Source organism: Arachis ipaensis, chromosome B8, assembly GCF_059453495.1.
Source record: "Arachis ipaensis isolate K30076 ecotype BB chromosome B8, ASM5945349v1, whole genome shotgun sequence".
NCBI lineage: Eukaryota > Viridiplantae > Streptophyta > Magnoliopsida > Fabales > Fabaceae > Arachis > Arachis ipaensis.
In genome coordinates, this window is record NC_142443.1 from 27,488,473 (window position 1) to 27,504,673 (window position 16,201).

Consider the following 16,201-nt stretch of genomic DNA (forward strand, 5'->3'; position numbering starts at 1 on the left):
ATAAATAAATAAAGAGGGATGCAGCATTAAGAGAAAATAAGAAATATCTACAGACTTATTACTGTGGGTGACGAGGACACAGTTGGACAACTGAAGCACGCAATAGTTATTATTATTATTATTATTATTATTATTATTATTATTATTATTATTATTATTATTATACTGGGACTAAGCCCAAAGAGGAATAAGACAGCATCCCAATTCATTTATGTTGAATAAATAACCCAACTGCAAAAAATTTTATTGGGCTTGAAATAAAAATAACCCAATCATTTAATCACAATAATTAACACAACATAATACTTATCTTATTAATCTATTTTACCTGTTATAGTCTGCTGTTTCTGCTTCTGGTCAAAGTTACATGTCTACCAACTAATTTCTCCACATTGCTTCAGCATATAAGAAAAATTGTTTCTTTCATCACCGTAGCACTGCCCTTTGACAAAAGAAAGGAATAGACATATGAGTATGATTCATGAATGTCATGACCCAAAAATGTAGAAAAAATGGTCTTTATGTATTGGGTTTTGGGTGGACTAACTACATGTCCTTCAACTACGAATAACACATCATTAATATTATCTTACCAAAATATTTCTAATTTTGTCTGATTTTAAAATTTTCTAATTCCCACCCATTGATATAATAATAAATGTATACATATTTTAATGATAAAAAATATTATTTGTACACTAAAATCAGTCACTAAAATCAGTCACTAATGTATTTGTATATAAATACATGTGTGATTTAATTTATTTTCAATATATATTTATATTCTACCATATATTTTATACTCTTTAATGATTGTGTCACTAATTTTCGAAAAATATTCTTGCTTTTGGTTGAGTAATAAATTATGTATAATGTAAATTATTTTATTAAAATAATAACGTGGTCCATGTAATTAATAAAACTAACTCTAATTATAGTACTTTAAATATGATAGTTATTAGTTATTACTCAATAGGAAAATAGAATTTAGTTATTAAAGGAATTGGAACGTATAGATTAATCCTGGACTATAATTGCTGTTTAGATCTAAAACAGTGTCTTTATATTCTTCAATGTGCTATAAATTTAGTTTCAGTTTTGAATTTGGATAATGTAGATTTTAATTTTAAGATTAAACATAGTACTTTTTTTTTATTGTATAAACTTTTTTACTATTATAATTTTGGTTCTTTAGTAGATGATTTATAATGTTTCAATCTTAATGTAACTTTACTTAATCCCTATTTAATCTTAAGCATGGTACTAATAGTAAATGTGATGCACATATTGAAATTTATGCTTTCTTGTTGCATAAAAGATTGGGTCATATATCCAAAAAAAAAAATAAGGTTAATGAAAAATGAGATTTTACCTAAATTGAATTTTTTTTAATTGGGATGTATGTGGATTGCATTAAAGAAAAGCAAACCAAAATTATTTCAAAGAATCCAGCTACAAGAAGCAGTCAACTACTTGAATTGATACACACCGATATTTATGGTCCGTTTGATAATACATTTTGGGATGATGAAAGGTATTTTTATCACTTTTATTGACGATTTTTTTCAATATTTTTATTTATATCTTTGTATATCAATCTGTGAATGTTCTTGAAATATTCATGAATGAGGTAAAGAGGCAATTACATAGAAAAATAAAAGTTGTGAGGTCCGATAGAGGTAGTGAATATTATGAAAATTTATTGAAAATGGACCATGTCAAGATCCATTTGCAAAGCTTCTTTAAAGTCAAGGCATATGTGTACAATATACAGTACCCGACACACTATAGCAAAATGGTGAAGCTGAAAGGCGGAATCATACTCTTATGAAAATGGTTAGGAGCATGATAAATTATAGCAATGTACATTTATCCTTATGAATGTATGCTTTAAAATTCAATGCGTATTTGCTGAATAGGGTTCGTAGTAAAGCGATTCTTAAGACACCTTATGAACTATGGATAGGAATAAAACCCAGTTTAAGGCATCTTCATGTTTGGGACTGCCCAACAGAAGCAGAAGCATATAATCCACATGAAAAGAAGCTTGATGCAAGAACTATTAGTGGTTACTTCATCGGCTATCTGGATAAATCAAAGAGGTATATTTTATTGTCTTGATCATAGTATGAGAATAATTGAATTTGAAAATGACATTTTAATAGGAGTGAGAAATCACGAAAGGTGGATATTCAAGAGAACCATGTAATAACTCCTACACATGATAGTTCTTCTCAAGTTGTTGTTCCTGTTGTTGTGTCACGACCACATAACATGCCAAGGCAACAATGTCATATTCGAAACCCACTAGATGAGCATATAAATGTTGAGCTTAACAATGATGTACAAGTCCAAAATGAACAAGTGCTAGATGAACCACAAAAAATATTAAGAATGTCAGTAAGGCAGAAAAAACCAGCAATTTCTGATGATTTTGTGGTTTATTCACTTGAGGAAGAGTGTGACCTAAGCATCGATAAAGATCTAGTATCTTTTAAGCAAGCCATAGAATTTCACTATTCTGAAAATTAGTTTAATGCTATGAAAGATGAGTTGAAACCAATGGATGACAATAAACTTTGGGATCTAGTCGATTGCCTAAAGGTTCAAAACAAATTAGTTGTAAATGGGTATTCAAGATCAAATGTGACTCACAAGGCAATATTGAAAAGTATAAGGCTAGACTTGTTGCTGTAACCCCCTAATATTCAAATTTTTATACTCAAGTCATTAGTTAATGATAATAAGGTGGTATGACTCTCAAGGTGGATTTACAATACATATATATAATTGAAAGAAAGTATTAAAACGAGAAGCCTGAAAAGGAGTATAATAAAATCACGATCGAAAACACTCATGTATCGGTGAAAACGAAAGGTAAAGCACGTTCGGAAAACGATAAGCAATAAAACATTACGGAAGAATAAGATAAAGACACACACACACATATATATATATATATATATATATATATATATATATATCATAAGTAAACTAGCCACTAGTCGCGACCTACGAAGTTTAGGCCGGCTAGGGTACAGAAATAAAATAAGTTTGACAACAGTATCTTTTCTATCTCTCCCAAAAAATACATCAAGGCCTCTATAGGCAAGCTCCAAAATAGATAATTACATAGATATAAATTTTTCAAAATAAATATGGAGAGATTCTAAACAAAATAGAAACAGAGTCCAATAATCTTTGCCATCTCTCAGATGAACCACAGCTCACTGCTGAGCTCCAGGACCTATATCTGAAAAATAAGAGATATATACAGAATGACAACCCCTGACCCATGGGTTCCCAGTATGGTAAAAGTGCCAAATAGATACAGCATAAGGCAACACGAACTTACTAAGTAATCTTAAACTTCTTACCTCATCATATCCATCCTAAATTCTCACTAATCCATAAGTAGGCAACTATCATAAGAGAATTCTATTCTAATTCACTTTCCTCTTTATTTCCACAACACTCTAACTTCAACCAAAACAACCCTCAGGTAATTCGACTTAGTCATTCTATATCAACACATAAAACCTCCACCCGGAGCAAGTGGAATCACTCCAATGCATCTACCCAGGGAGCTTAAATAATCTTATTCAATATTTATCTTTATTATTCAATTTTTTCATCATTTCCTCTCAACAAGGACAACCCTCAGCGTCAACTGACACTAGCATGAAGGACATTTCAGTTATGCAAACACAAGCAAGACAAACAAATAACACACAAGTAAATTCAAGTAAAGCAATTAGTACATAGTCATATATTATAAACAGGTAAACAGCCATGACAAGTAGCAAACCCAAACAATTCAATCAAATGAAGATGATGCATGTCTGTCCTACTAGCCATGAGCTCATATATCAGTTATACAGCCGAAATTCGACACATCCAGTGACTAACCCGGACATTGTCCTCTCTGCTGTTTACTCGCTATATAGCATAGCCTCGCAGGGTAAGTGCCTTGTACACCTCGCAGAGTGAGTGCCCTGTACACCTCGCAGAACCTCTCAGAGTTAAATGCTCTATACACCTCACAGAGTTAAAAGCTCTGTACACCTCACAAGCACACAAGCTTGTATCTCTCGCAGGGTTAGTATCCTGTCATATCATTGTTCAACCATTCACAATTTCACCATTACTTTCCTTATCTCACAGGCAAAACAGCCTGTATCTTTCGTAGGGTTAGTACCCTATCAAATCATCATATAACTAGGGGTGGCAAGCGGGGAAGCCCGCCCCGCCCCGCCTATTGAGGCGGTCCTAAAATCTCACCCCACCCCGCCTAACTGCAGGCTGGCAGGCTGGCGGGCTAAGCCTGCCAAATTTCCTCTTTTTTTTTAACTATTAACTATTAAATAATATATATAATTTCACAATCATTTTAATAAATTTATAATTTCTAAAGGCATAAAAAATTATAATTTTTATATTCAAAAACATTAAAGTCTTTGTAATTATAAATATCTAATAAACATAATTATAAACCAAATTTTCATCCAAAACATAATTATAAATATTGTCTCCAAAGCAAAATTAACATAATCCAAAATACTCAATTTTCATCTTCATTCTCTTGTAATTTGGGTTGGAAGAAGTTAGATTTTGGCCAAAAAAATACTAAGTCTGGCGGAAAAGTCTGTCCCGCCCCGCCAAAGCCTGTCAAAACCCGCGCTTTAAGCGGTGCGGGTTAAGCGGACTTTTCTATTTGGCGGTCCCAATTTTTCAGCCCAACCCGCCTTTTTTGGCGGGTTACGTGGGCTGGCCCGACGGATTTAGGCCCATTTGCATTCACAATTTCACCATCACTTTCCTTATCTTGCAGGTAGAACAACCTAGGCTTGTATCTCTCGCAGGGTGAGTGCCCTGTCATATCAGCGTACAACCATTCACAATTTCACCATCACTTTCCTTATCTCACACGCAGAACAGCCTGTATCTCTCGTAGGGTGAGTGCCCTGTGCACCTCGCAGGTAGAAAAGCCTGTATCTCTTTCTAAACTCATTATTCGTCTCGCAGGGTGAGTGTTCTATACACTTCGTAGGCAGAAAAGCCTGTATCTCTTTATTTATAACCACAACAAGAGAGGAAAAATTCTCAATCCTAACTCGTCTATTTATCCTGGATATAGTGCCCGTCACACTTCTCAATCATCATCTCATCAGAATCTTCACTCATGTATACAACATATTACTCGGAAGGAATCCTTAACCTCCCTAATCCGTCATCATTCGCCAATTATCAAGAACTTAAACCCATCGTTCATTTTGCAATCTCATTAACAATATCATCTTCAATCTCTTCTCAATTCAAATTCACTCTTAATTAAACTCATTCATCATCATCGTTCGTCATCATAATCAATCATTACTCATCATTACATTCATCCTCACCACGCATCACTTCACGTCTTATTCATTTTCCTCAATTTCACTAACTCAACTCTTTAGATTTGGTCCCTAACTCTTCTATCCTTAATTACACTGGTTCTATACTCTTATCGGGGTTTATAAAGGTTTAAAAGGCTAAAAGAATGGTTAAAAACTAAAAAATTCAAGTTTTTTGAAACTAGGTGGTCATGCGCACGCATGCCTCATACGTACGCATTAATCCAGAATTTTGACAAAGTTGCATACGCATGCACCTGCTCGCGTACACATGAGTGCAATTTTCGCCAAAGTCGTGTACGCATGCATATCAGAAACCAGAAAAGCTGATATGCTGCAGGAATGCAATGTTTTTACCAAAACTTTAAATGTGCATAATCTTTTCATTTTAAATCGTTTTTAACCATTCTCGAACCGTTGAAAAGATCGATAACTGAATTTCATAAAAATCTAACTTTAAAAAGTTTTCAACTTCGAGGACCGAGTTATGGCCCGCTAAAGTTGGCCAAAAATAAGTTTTAACCAAAAACACACCTTTACCAATTCTTCCAATTGTTTACAAGCCAACTTTGTTTTAACACATCAAGAGGACCCCAAACCAACTCAATTCACATATTCACACTCAACCAAATTCAAACCTACTTCATTTACTTATTTCAACTCAAATTTTATCCACTTCACATCTTAATCCCCAATTCCCAATATCCTATCAATCATTCCTACTTTTCACACATTCATTATCAAAACTCCATTCAATCTCATACATCATCACACAATTCACTATCTAACACCAATTCCAACAACACATCAACTATGCATCATTACACTATTCTCATCCAAATCATTAATTACCACAACATATCATCTACACATACTAAATCTATCCAAATATACAATTCAAACTTAATTCTAGGGACATCTACCCTAGGATTTTATGCTACATTATACGGTATTTAAATGAAACTAAAATCGTACCTCAATGACGTCAAAACCAAACTTTCAAACTTGAAGTCCACCAAGTCCAAGTCTCAAGTTCACCTCCGCCAAGCTCAAACACCACCAATGTTCAATTTAATGTCCCAAGTACTCAATCTACACTAATTTCACATAATATACACAATACTCAACTCTAGGGTTTCATAAAACTTCATAAAGAAATAAAAAAAGTGGCTCTTACCTTTACCGACTGAAATTGGTGATGATATCTAGCTAGGACTCTAGCTAGAGCTCCCCCTAAACACAAGAATCACCAAGTTCCATGAACACACAAGCCAAAAACGTGATTTTTCACACCAAAATCAAAACTGGAGATTGGTGAGGGAGAGGCTTACCAAATTTCTTAGATGGAATTGAAGAGCTCAATGAGAGCTTCGCGTCGCAAACAGCTCGTCGACCGGAGTTCCGGATCAAAAGTTATGGAGTTATGAAGATCAAAGGGCTAGGGTTTCTCTACTCTTCCCTATCTTCAATTCAGCGTGACACTCATAAATAAGGGGGTTTTGTTGCTGAATTGCACACAAGTGTATGGCTTATATAGTGTGGGCTTGGAGCCAGTTCACTCGATTTAACCTGTTGGCCCAATTTTGGACCAAAACCTTTAAGATTGGTGTTTTAATTTGCATTTAATTTTTTTTTACTTTCACAAATCATAAATTCTAATTTCTTAACCCTCTTCACATAATTAATTTTCTTAGTCATAGTACCGGACAATCTAAGCTAGTACTGCCATTTAAATTTCTAATATGCATCCTTACACATTTTTCCGTAGAAAAGTATTTTTTCACTCAAAAAAATCCTCCAAATTCAATTATTACGTCTAAATTTTCAAATTATGATTCTAATTTTTCACCCCGTCGGCCCATATTTAATTAATTTTTTATTTAATTTTTGTTTAGTCAGAGTTTTACAGTTGCCAAAGGTCACACTCAAAAGGATAATATTGACTACAAAAAAAACTTTTCACCAATTTGAAAGGAGGATTCCTTAAGAATTGTTATGGCTTTGGTGGTTCATTATGATTTAAAACTTCATCAAATGGATATAAAGACCGTTTTTCTCAATGGTTACTTAGAAGAATAGGTTTATATGGACCAGCTAACCTCAAGGGTTTTTAACCACAAAAAAATTTTGGTGTGCAAATTAAACAGGTCAATATATGGACTAAAACAAATTTTTAGACAGTGGTTTATCAAATGTAATGATACCACCTTAACATATAATTTTATAGAGAACATTGTTGATAGGTGTATCTACATGAAAATCAGTAGGAGCAAGTTTATTATATTGGTTCTATATGTTGATGATATGTTTCTTGTTGCTAATGATGTTAGTTTGTTATATGATTTAAAGAATTTTTTCTCTAATAAGTTTGAAATGAAAGATATAGGTGTGCATCCTATGTAATAGAAATATAAATATTCCATTATAGATCACAAGGTATATTAAGATTGTCACAAAAAGGATATATCAAAAATGTGTTAGAAAGGTTTAAAATGGAAGGTTGTTATGCAAGAATAGTTCCAATTTAAAAGGGAGATAAATTTAGTTAAATGCAATGTCCCAAGAATGAATCGGAACGAAAAGCAATGGAGTCAATTTCTTATGCTTTAGTGGTTGAAAGTTTGATGTATATTCAGACGTGTACTAGATCAGATATAAGTTTTGCTGTTGGGATGTTGAGTTGATATTAAAGTAATCCTAGAATAGATTACTGAAAGGCCACAAAGAAAGTTCTTAGGTATTTAAAAGGTACCAAGAAACACATGCTCACTTATAAAACTCAGATGACCTTGAAGTGGTTGGCAACTCAAATTCATATTTTGCTAGATGCATAGACTCGAAAAAGTCAACTTTTGATTATATTTTTATGTTAGCTGGAGTTATTTCATGAAAAAGTGTAAAAGAATCTATCATTACTACTTTTACGATGAAGATAGAATTTGTGGCATGCTTTGAAGTCACAGTTCAAGCATTATGGTTGTGGAATTTTATCTTAAGGCATAGTATTATTGAAAGTATAACTAAGCCACTAACACTTTATTGTGATAATTCTGCAGTTGTTTTCTTTTCAAAGAATAACAAGTACTCTAAGGGTACAAAATACATGGATTTGAAAGTACTTGACAATTAAGAAGGAAGTGCAGAAACGAAAAGTGTCTATTGAGCATATTGGTACTGATATGATGATAGCGGTTCCATTAACTAAGGGATTGTCACCCAAATTTTTTCTGGTCATGTAATACGGATGGGCATATATAATTGATAAGCCTTTGTTACTATAAAAGTATAATCACTACAAGAAAACATCGATTTTGCTATGCTTTTAAAGCGTGGCCAAATGTTGAAAAAATGTAGCGATAACTTTTGGCTACGCTTTTTGAGCTACTGACACGCTTTTGAAAGGGTAACATCTGCAAACTTGTCAGTTGCTTTATCGCCACATTTATTTTTTGCCACGCTTTTATAGATTGCCACGCTTTTATAGATTGCCACACTTAAAAGCGTAACCATATGTATACCTTGTAGCCACGCTTTAAAAGCGTGCCAATAATGGAAGATATGCCTATGCTTTTCAAGCGTGCCAATTAGGTTGGTTTTGGCTACGCTTCAAAAGCGTGGCTTGCTAGCTAGAACCTTTTGCCACATATTCAAAGTATGGCCTATTTCTTTGTCAAATTAAAAAAAAGGGATTATAAGAAAGTATAAAAAGAAATTGATTTTTTATTGATTTACATGAATTATTTACATGCTATAATTATAATTAAAAAATTATAATTCTATAACAAAACTAATAATTTAATTCCTAGTGACTCTCTCATACTTTAAATTTTGTAATTCTGCATAATTATCTTCTTACATTTTGTTTCAATCTCCCCAGCTTCCATATAAACTTGTTTGATCCAAGATCTTACGAACTTTTGGGCTATGATACTTTTTAGTAGTATTTACAAATATTAAGAAATAATCAAATGTGAAAAAGGCAAATGGGTGCACCAAAAGGAAAAAAGAATTACTGATGCTGAAGCATAAAAAATACAAAGTTCATTGATGTTGAAACATAGAAGAAAATTGCCAATTAAATTTTGGGCAATTAAGCTAACATAGTTCCAATTAGCTACTTTATATGAAGGGTATGCATGTATAGTAGCTAAAAATAATAAGATCCATTTGAATAATATTAAGGCATTTTATGATCTTAGAAAGAGGCTAATGTAAAATGTTAACGAGAAAAGATTTCTTAATTAGTGACCATAACTTAAAAAAAGAGCTTATAATAATACAAAAATCATCCGACTAAAATTCAAGCACACCAAATTATGTAACTTTAATAGGTAATAGCTAGTAGGTGCCACAAGCGGTGCTGATCAAGCAAAATAAATTTGAACCTAAATTTTCATATTTTTTTGCATGAATAACAAGGGAACACCAAAAATAAACATCTAAAGATTCTATCATAAGAAACAACAGTCAAAATAGTACCTACCGAATGGTAATCTATAGATTCAGCTACTGAATGCCTTTCAGACTCTGGTGCAACAATGGCTTCTTCAAATTTAACTTTCATAACTGCCTTTTCACATTCCTTTAATTTCTTTGTTGCATCGGGATTATTTGGACACATTTTCTTGACCTATTAAATATAAGCATATTACATCAAACACATCTAGATATTGACACAAAGTACATGCTAAAGACAAATAAAAAGAAGATAATAAGCTACTTTGAAAAAACATAAAAGCCAAAAAAATAGAATGACTCAAAAGATCTCTAGTATAGAATTTGATTAAAGGAGTTATAGAAACTAAAAATTATGCTCAAGGCCAAATGATTGTAGGCTTCTTCAACCATATAAAAGTAGGCTTAAAATATCTCATACCAAAATAGGGAGGTAGTCTGCATATTAACACAGTACATTTTACAGACTAACAAAAAAGAGGTAGTCAAAGTTACACCAAGAGACGGGAAAAAGCCAAAAAAAAGGTAGATATCATAAAACTTGAAGTTACAATCACAGAATACAATATTAAGGGACAAAGAATTGTCAACTTCAGCAAGATGCAACAGTTGGTTCAAAAACTCAGTTGTCAACCAATCAGTTACAATCCCATCTTGACAATCGCTTTGAAAAAAAGAGTCAGAACTCAAATGAACCTTTTCAAACCCAGGAAGAATGTCAACAACAAAATCATTTATCTATTACACAATGTCAACAGTAGGAGCAAGTATAGCACGTTCTTGAAAACATGAAGCATTACCGTGGTTATCATGAATATCTGAATATATAGCTGAAACAATATCCTAAATAGGATTATCAGTTGGCGGAATAAGTAAATCACTTGGAATATCAACAATAATTTTATCCTCCTTTTGTATCCCATAAGAACCTTCACCAATCTTTAAGATCCAATCAGAGAATTCTTTTACTTCATCTAAATTTGATACAAAAGAATTCTTTTACAGCCGAAGATTCTTTGTCAACCACATTAATTGAAGCCATAACTATTTCAGCACGAGTTTCTTTAGGAATAACTGGTAACACTTGCCTAAAATCACCACCAAGCACAATAACTTTTCCACCAAAGGGAATATCATGAGCCAAAGGCACATTCGAACTCATTAAATCACAAAAATTTCTACCAAGTGCTTCAAGTACAAACTTATTCGTCATGCGTGCCTCATCCCATATTATTAGAGAATCCCGACAAATAAGTTCTTTTCGTTGTCTATATTTTTTAATATTACACACAGATTCCTCATTTAACTCAATTGGGACGCAAAATAATGAGTGTGCAGTCTTTCCACTAGGTACCAATAGAGATGCAATATCACTAGAAGCAACATTTAAAACAATTTCTGAAGAAGACGAGAAGATAATTTCCATGAAAAAAGTTTTTCAATTTCACCAAATCCATAAACAAAAAAGAACCAAACTCTTTTATTTGTATCTGTGTCAATTATTCTCTGGTAGATGAGTTTTTGTTTTTCTATCAATTTTTTCAAATTTGCAGCATGTTCATCCCGAAGTTGATGTACATCATAACCCAACTCATTCATAATCATAGAATTTGAAACATGAGAAGCCAAATCTTGATTAGGAAAAAGCATTTGGCAAAAATCTTTCAAGCTTCTGCCGTTCATTTCCAATAATTTTTCAACTTCAATTAAACAAAGAATTTCAAGTTCTTCTTCTGTGATCATGAGCTCTAAGAAATAAGTGAAAAGAAGTTTTAATTCATCACAAATAAAAACTAAAAATATCATGATATAACCATTTACACAGAAACTTAATCAATAATAAATACTCAAACAAAAGTTTGAAAAGTACCTAGCAATTGCAACTCGCATCTTCTACAATACAAAATGCCATCAGCTAATAGTCTCTAAGTATCTTTCCAAACCAATTCAGGTTTATTCATTGAATTAGACGCAAATAAGGAGTTAGTTTCCCTCCTTTAGTGCGGACAGAGCAACCTTTCTTTTATGCCTACAACTATTTCTTTTCCCAGCTGAATATTACCATTTTTTTTACTGCCTTCGAAACCGAGCTCTTGTGAAACTGTAATGTGGCCCCTTCGCAACTTCATCCGAACTCTTGGGCCTTTATAAAGATTTTTCAGTTGTTGTGTCGAGAACTAGGTGTTCATCCTTCCCAGTCTCTTTTCCTTTACCTGTTTGTTTTGACCAAACCTGGAGTGGCTAAGAAGAAAGCTTATTGGATCTCTTTCCGAGCTACCCAGGGAAAGAAAGTGTTCTTAATGTTTGATGAATCTTTTTGTGACTTTAAAAATTACTATTTTACCGAGATGTTGAGGGCGTTTGCCCTTTCTTTTTGGATGAGAATGATGAGCCGACCTTTCCTTTATGGTGGCAAAAAGATCCTGTAGACCTAAAATACTCTTGGGAGAGTTTAGATGAGGTAGAAAAGGCTTTTGTGAGTGTTTTGGAGGAGCATTAGGGGGAACCTCCTCACCTGGATACTAAGAAGTTTTTAGGAGATATTTCCCTTCTTCGTGCTGAGCTAGGTAGCGTCCGACCTCTTTCTTTACATATAGTTTTCTATTCTTATTTGTGAATTTATCCTCTTCTAACTGTGTAATCATTTTTCTGGCTTCTTTTCAGAGATGGTTAAATCTTCGGATTCTATGAAGTCCTTTCGGAAGGCCAAGAAAGCGATGGTGGCCCACAATCTGTCACATAAGACGTTGGGGGATGGGTCTTTGGTAGAGCTGCCTCTGAAGAAGCTGGCGGCTGAGTCTCAGGGTCCGAGGAAGATTATCTCGACCCCGAGACTTTGGATAGTTCCGTCTGACCCGTCTCAGACGACCTCTGGTGCTGCCTCCTCTCCTACTGCTGCTGGTCCCCCTCCCAAGAAGCAAAAGACTATTGGTACTTATGATCTTGATGACAAAGAATTTGATGGTGTGGCATTTGCCACAGAATTGATTGCTCCTCATGGTAAAGTCCCTCTGGACGACGTTTCAATCCTTCACCACCTCGATTTTATAACGAGCAATAGTATTTGGATAGCCAATTTGGGAGCATCCTTATCCCGAGTTGTCTGGGAGTCTCCGGTTTGAGCTACCAGAGCTTTTATGGAGGATGCTAGATCTGAGTATGATAGGATTAAGTATTTGAAAGACAAACTAGATGCCAAGGTGGCTAAATTGGAGCTTGATGTTGAGAAGGAGAAGTCTCGAGCTACTGCAGCGGAGGCGACTGCAAATCTGGCCGAGGAGACGGCCAAAAAGTATAAGGAGAGCTATACCTGCACATATGGCGAGCTCTTGGAGACTAAGGAAAGACTTCATTCTACTCAAGACGATTATGCCGAGCTTCAAGGTCATATCGTAAGTAGCGTGACCGAGATGTATGAAAATCTAAAGGCCCAAGTCTGGGTTCTTGCTCCTGAGATATGGTGGAGGATGGCAAGATCGTGCCTGCCCCAGATGATGAAGATGAAGGTCCTCCTCTTGTGCCACCACCTAAGGCTTCCTCAGCTTCCACTATCGCAGCTCCTTCTGGCGAGGTGGTCCCACCTAATCCCGAGCCTGACGTGGAGATTTTGAACGAGCCAGATGGAGTTGTCAATGCCACCCCCATCTCGACCATGCCTCCTTCTCCTAAGGGTGCTGCTGCTGATGCGACTTCAGATCCTTAATGATTTCTTATTATAGCTTTTTTTTTGTATTTGGTATAGTCTGACCTGTGGACTTTGTTGAACTTTTTTGCAAGTTTCTATGGCTGAATCTTTCACATTTAGTTGCTTCCTAGCAACTTTATTTAAAAAACAACACTTTAAACTCTTGGGCTGCCGTTTAGGCATCCTTTGAGTCTTTAATGCTTTAATTCGTGTTGAATTAACTCTGCTTGTGACGATATGCTTTTTTCAACCTTTGACACCCCTTGAGGTGGGGTTTGCCTTGGTTTCCCTTGTGGTGGCTACCTCATTTGTATCATCTTTGCGACTTGTCATCCAAGCTCTTTAGTCAAATTCTAAACAACTTTTTAGGTAGTGTTCTCGTGTGAAACTTTTTAGTATGTTTGGATGACTTTTTAGGCCTTTGCCTTTTGAGTAATATCTCCTTTCAGGAGTTTTGTACCCTTTTTGGCTAGGCGTTTCAACCCTTAGGCTTTCTAACTTTTTGGACTCTTACCTATTCTCTTTTTGTATTTGTCTCTTTAGGTCGTCCCTTTTTGGAGTTGACCTGTATGCCTTTACTGTCCTGGCTTTCAGTCGTATTCCAATCAACTTTTTAGGTAGTGTTCCTATGGGGAACCTTTTCTTTATAGCTTGTTTGGATGACTTTTTAGCCTTCTTCCGACTTGTGCTTTTGCTTTTTAAGTAATGTCTTTTTTCGAGACTTTGTACCTTTCAGCTAAGCACTTGGCTTTTTGGTCTCTTTTCAGTGATCCTTTCATTGTTCCGACTTCTCTGTCGGGCCTTCTTAAGTTATTTTTAGTAATCCCATTTTTAGTTAGACATCGTCAGGTCACTTTTTATGGGTTACTCTTTATAACTTCTTGCATTAAATTGCTTCTATCGCTTCACCTTGCCGACCTCTTTGTAATCGGGCGATAAATTTTTGCGTTTTATGAGCTTAGATTAATGCGTCTTGGTAGAAAACTTTTTAGGGAATTAATAACTTTCATTCGAGTAATAATGAGATAAAAACATAAATAAAAGTGTGTACATATGAGTGCTTACCCTTCTAGGTTGGGCAGTTTTTTAGATCTCGGCCTGGCGCCTCATTAAAAAACCTTTTTTAGGAAAAAGAGTGCGCCTTGACCTAAGGTCTTTAATATTTTCTAGCTATAGTACCTTCTTAGGTTACAGCCATGCCATGACCTTGGTAGCTCTCGCCCTTCGAGGTCGGACACCTTATAGTAGCCTTTTCCTAGTACTTCTGTAACTCGGTATGGCCCTTTCCAGTTAGCTGCTAGCTTTCCTTCTCCTAACCGACCTGCTCCGATATTATTTCGGATTAAGATGAGATCGTTGGTGGCGAAGCTTCGCTGGATTACCTTTCAATTATACCTTAAAGCCATTTGACGCTTTAGGGCTTCCTCTTTGATCCGAATTCTTTCTCGGACTTTTGGAACTAGGTCGAGCTCTTCCCTTTGAGCTTGGGAGTTGGTGTCTTCGTTATAGAGGATCACTCTAGGGGATCCTTCTTCTATTTCCACGGGAATCATTGCCTCCATTCCGTAAGCATGTCGGAATGGTGATTCTCCGGTGGTTGAGTGTGGTGTTGTCCGGTATGCCCATAGGACTTGCGGGAGCTCTTCGACCCAAGCTCCCTTGGCATCCTGTAGTCTTCACTTTAACCCGACTAGTATGACTTTGTTGGTGGCTTCCGCCTATCTATTGGCTTACGGGTGCTCTACAGAGGTAAACTGGTGCTTGATTTTTCAATCGGCTACCAGGTTTCTGAAGCCTGTGTCAGTGAACTGAGTGCCATTGTCTGTGGTAATGGAGTATGGGACCCCAAACTTTGTGACAATATTTCTGTAAAAGAACTTCCGACTTCTTTGGGCGGTGGCAGTGGCTAAAGGTTCAGCCTCGATCCACTTTGTGAAATAGTTTATTCCTACAATGAGGAACTTGACTTGCCCTGATCCCTGAGGGAAAGGTCCGAGGAGGTGGAGCCCCCACTTTGCGAATGGCCAGGGTGAAGTGACACAAATGAGTTCTTCGGGTGGTGCGATGTGAAAGTTGGCATTCTTCTGACATGGAGGGCATGTTTTGACGAACTTTGTTGCTTCCTTTTGTAACGTCGGCCAGTAAAAACCAACTCGAAGTACCTTTTTGGAAAGAGCTTGCACCTCGAAGTGGTTACCGCACATGTCACTGTGGACTTCCTCAAGAACTTCCCTCGTAGCGAAGGTCGGGACGCATTTTAGGAGGGGTGTAGAGATTCCTCTCCTATATAGGACGTCGTGCACTATGGTGTAGTACTGCGCTTCTCGTACTAGCCTTTTTGCCTCTTTTTTGTATGCGGGAAGTGTTTCATACTTGAGATAGCTGACTCTGGGAGTCATCCACCCTTGGTCCTGGTCTGATATGCTTAAGACCTTTCTTTCTTCCAAGGTTGACGGGCTTTGTAGTGTTTCTTGGATGAGGCTTCTATTGTTGCCCCCAGGTTTGGTGCTGGCTAGTTTCAAAAGTGCATCAGCTCGTGTATTTTGTTCCCGAGGTATATGTCGGATCTTATATCCCATGAATTTTCCGAGTTGTTCTCTAGTCTTGTCTAGGTATTTCTTCATGGTAGGATCCTTAGCCTGGTAGCTCCCTTCTATTTGCGAGGTAA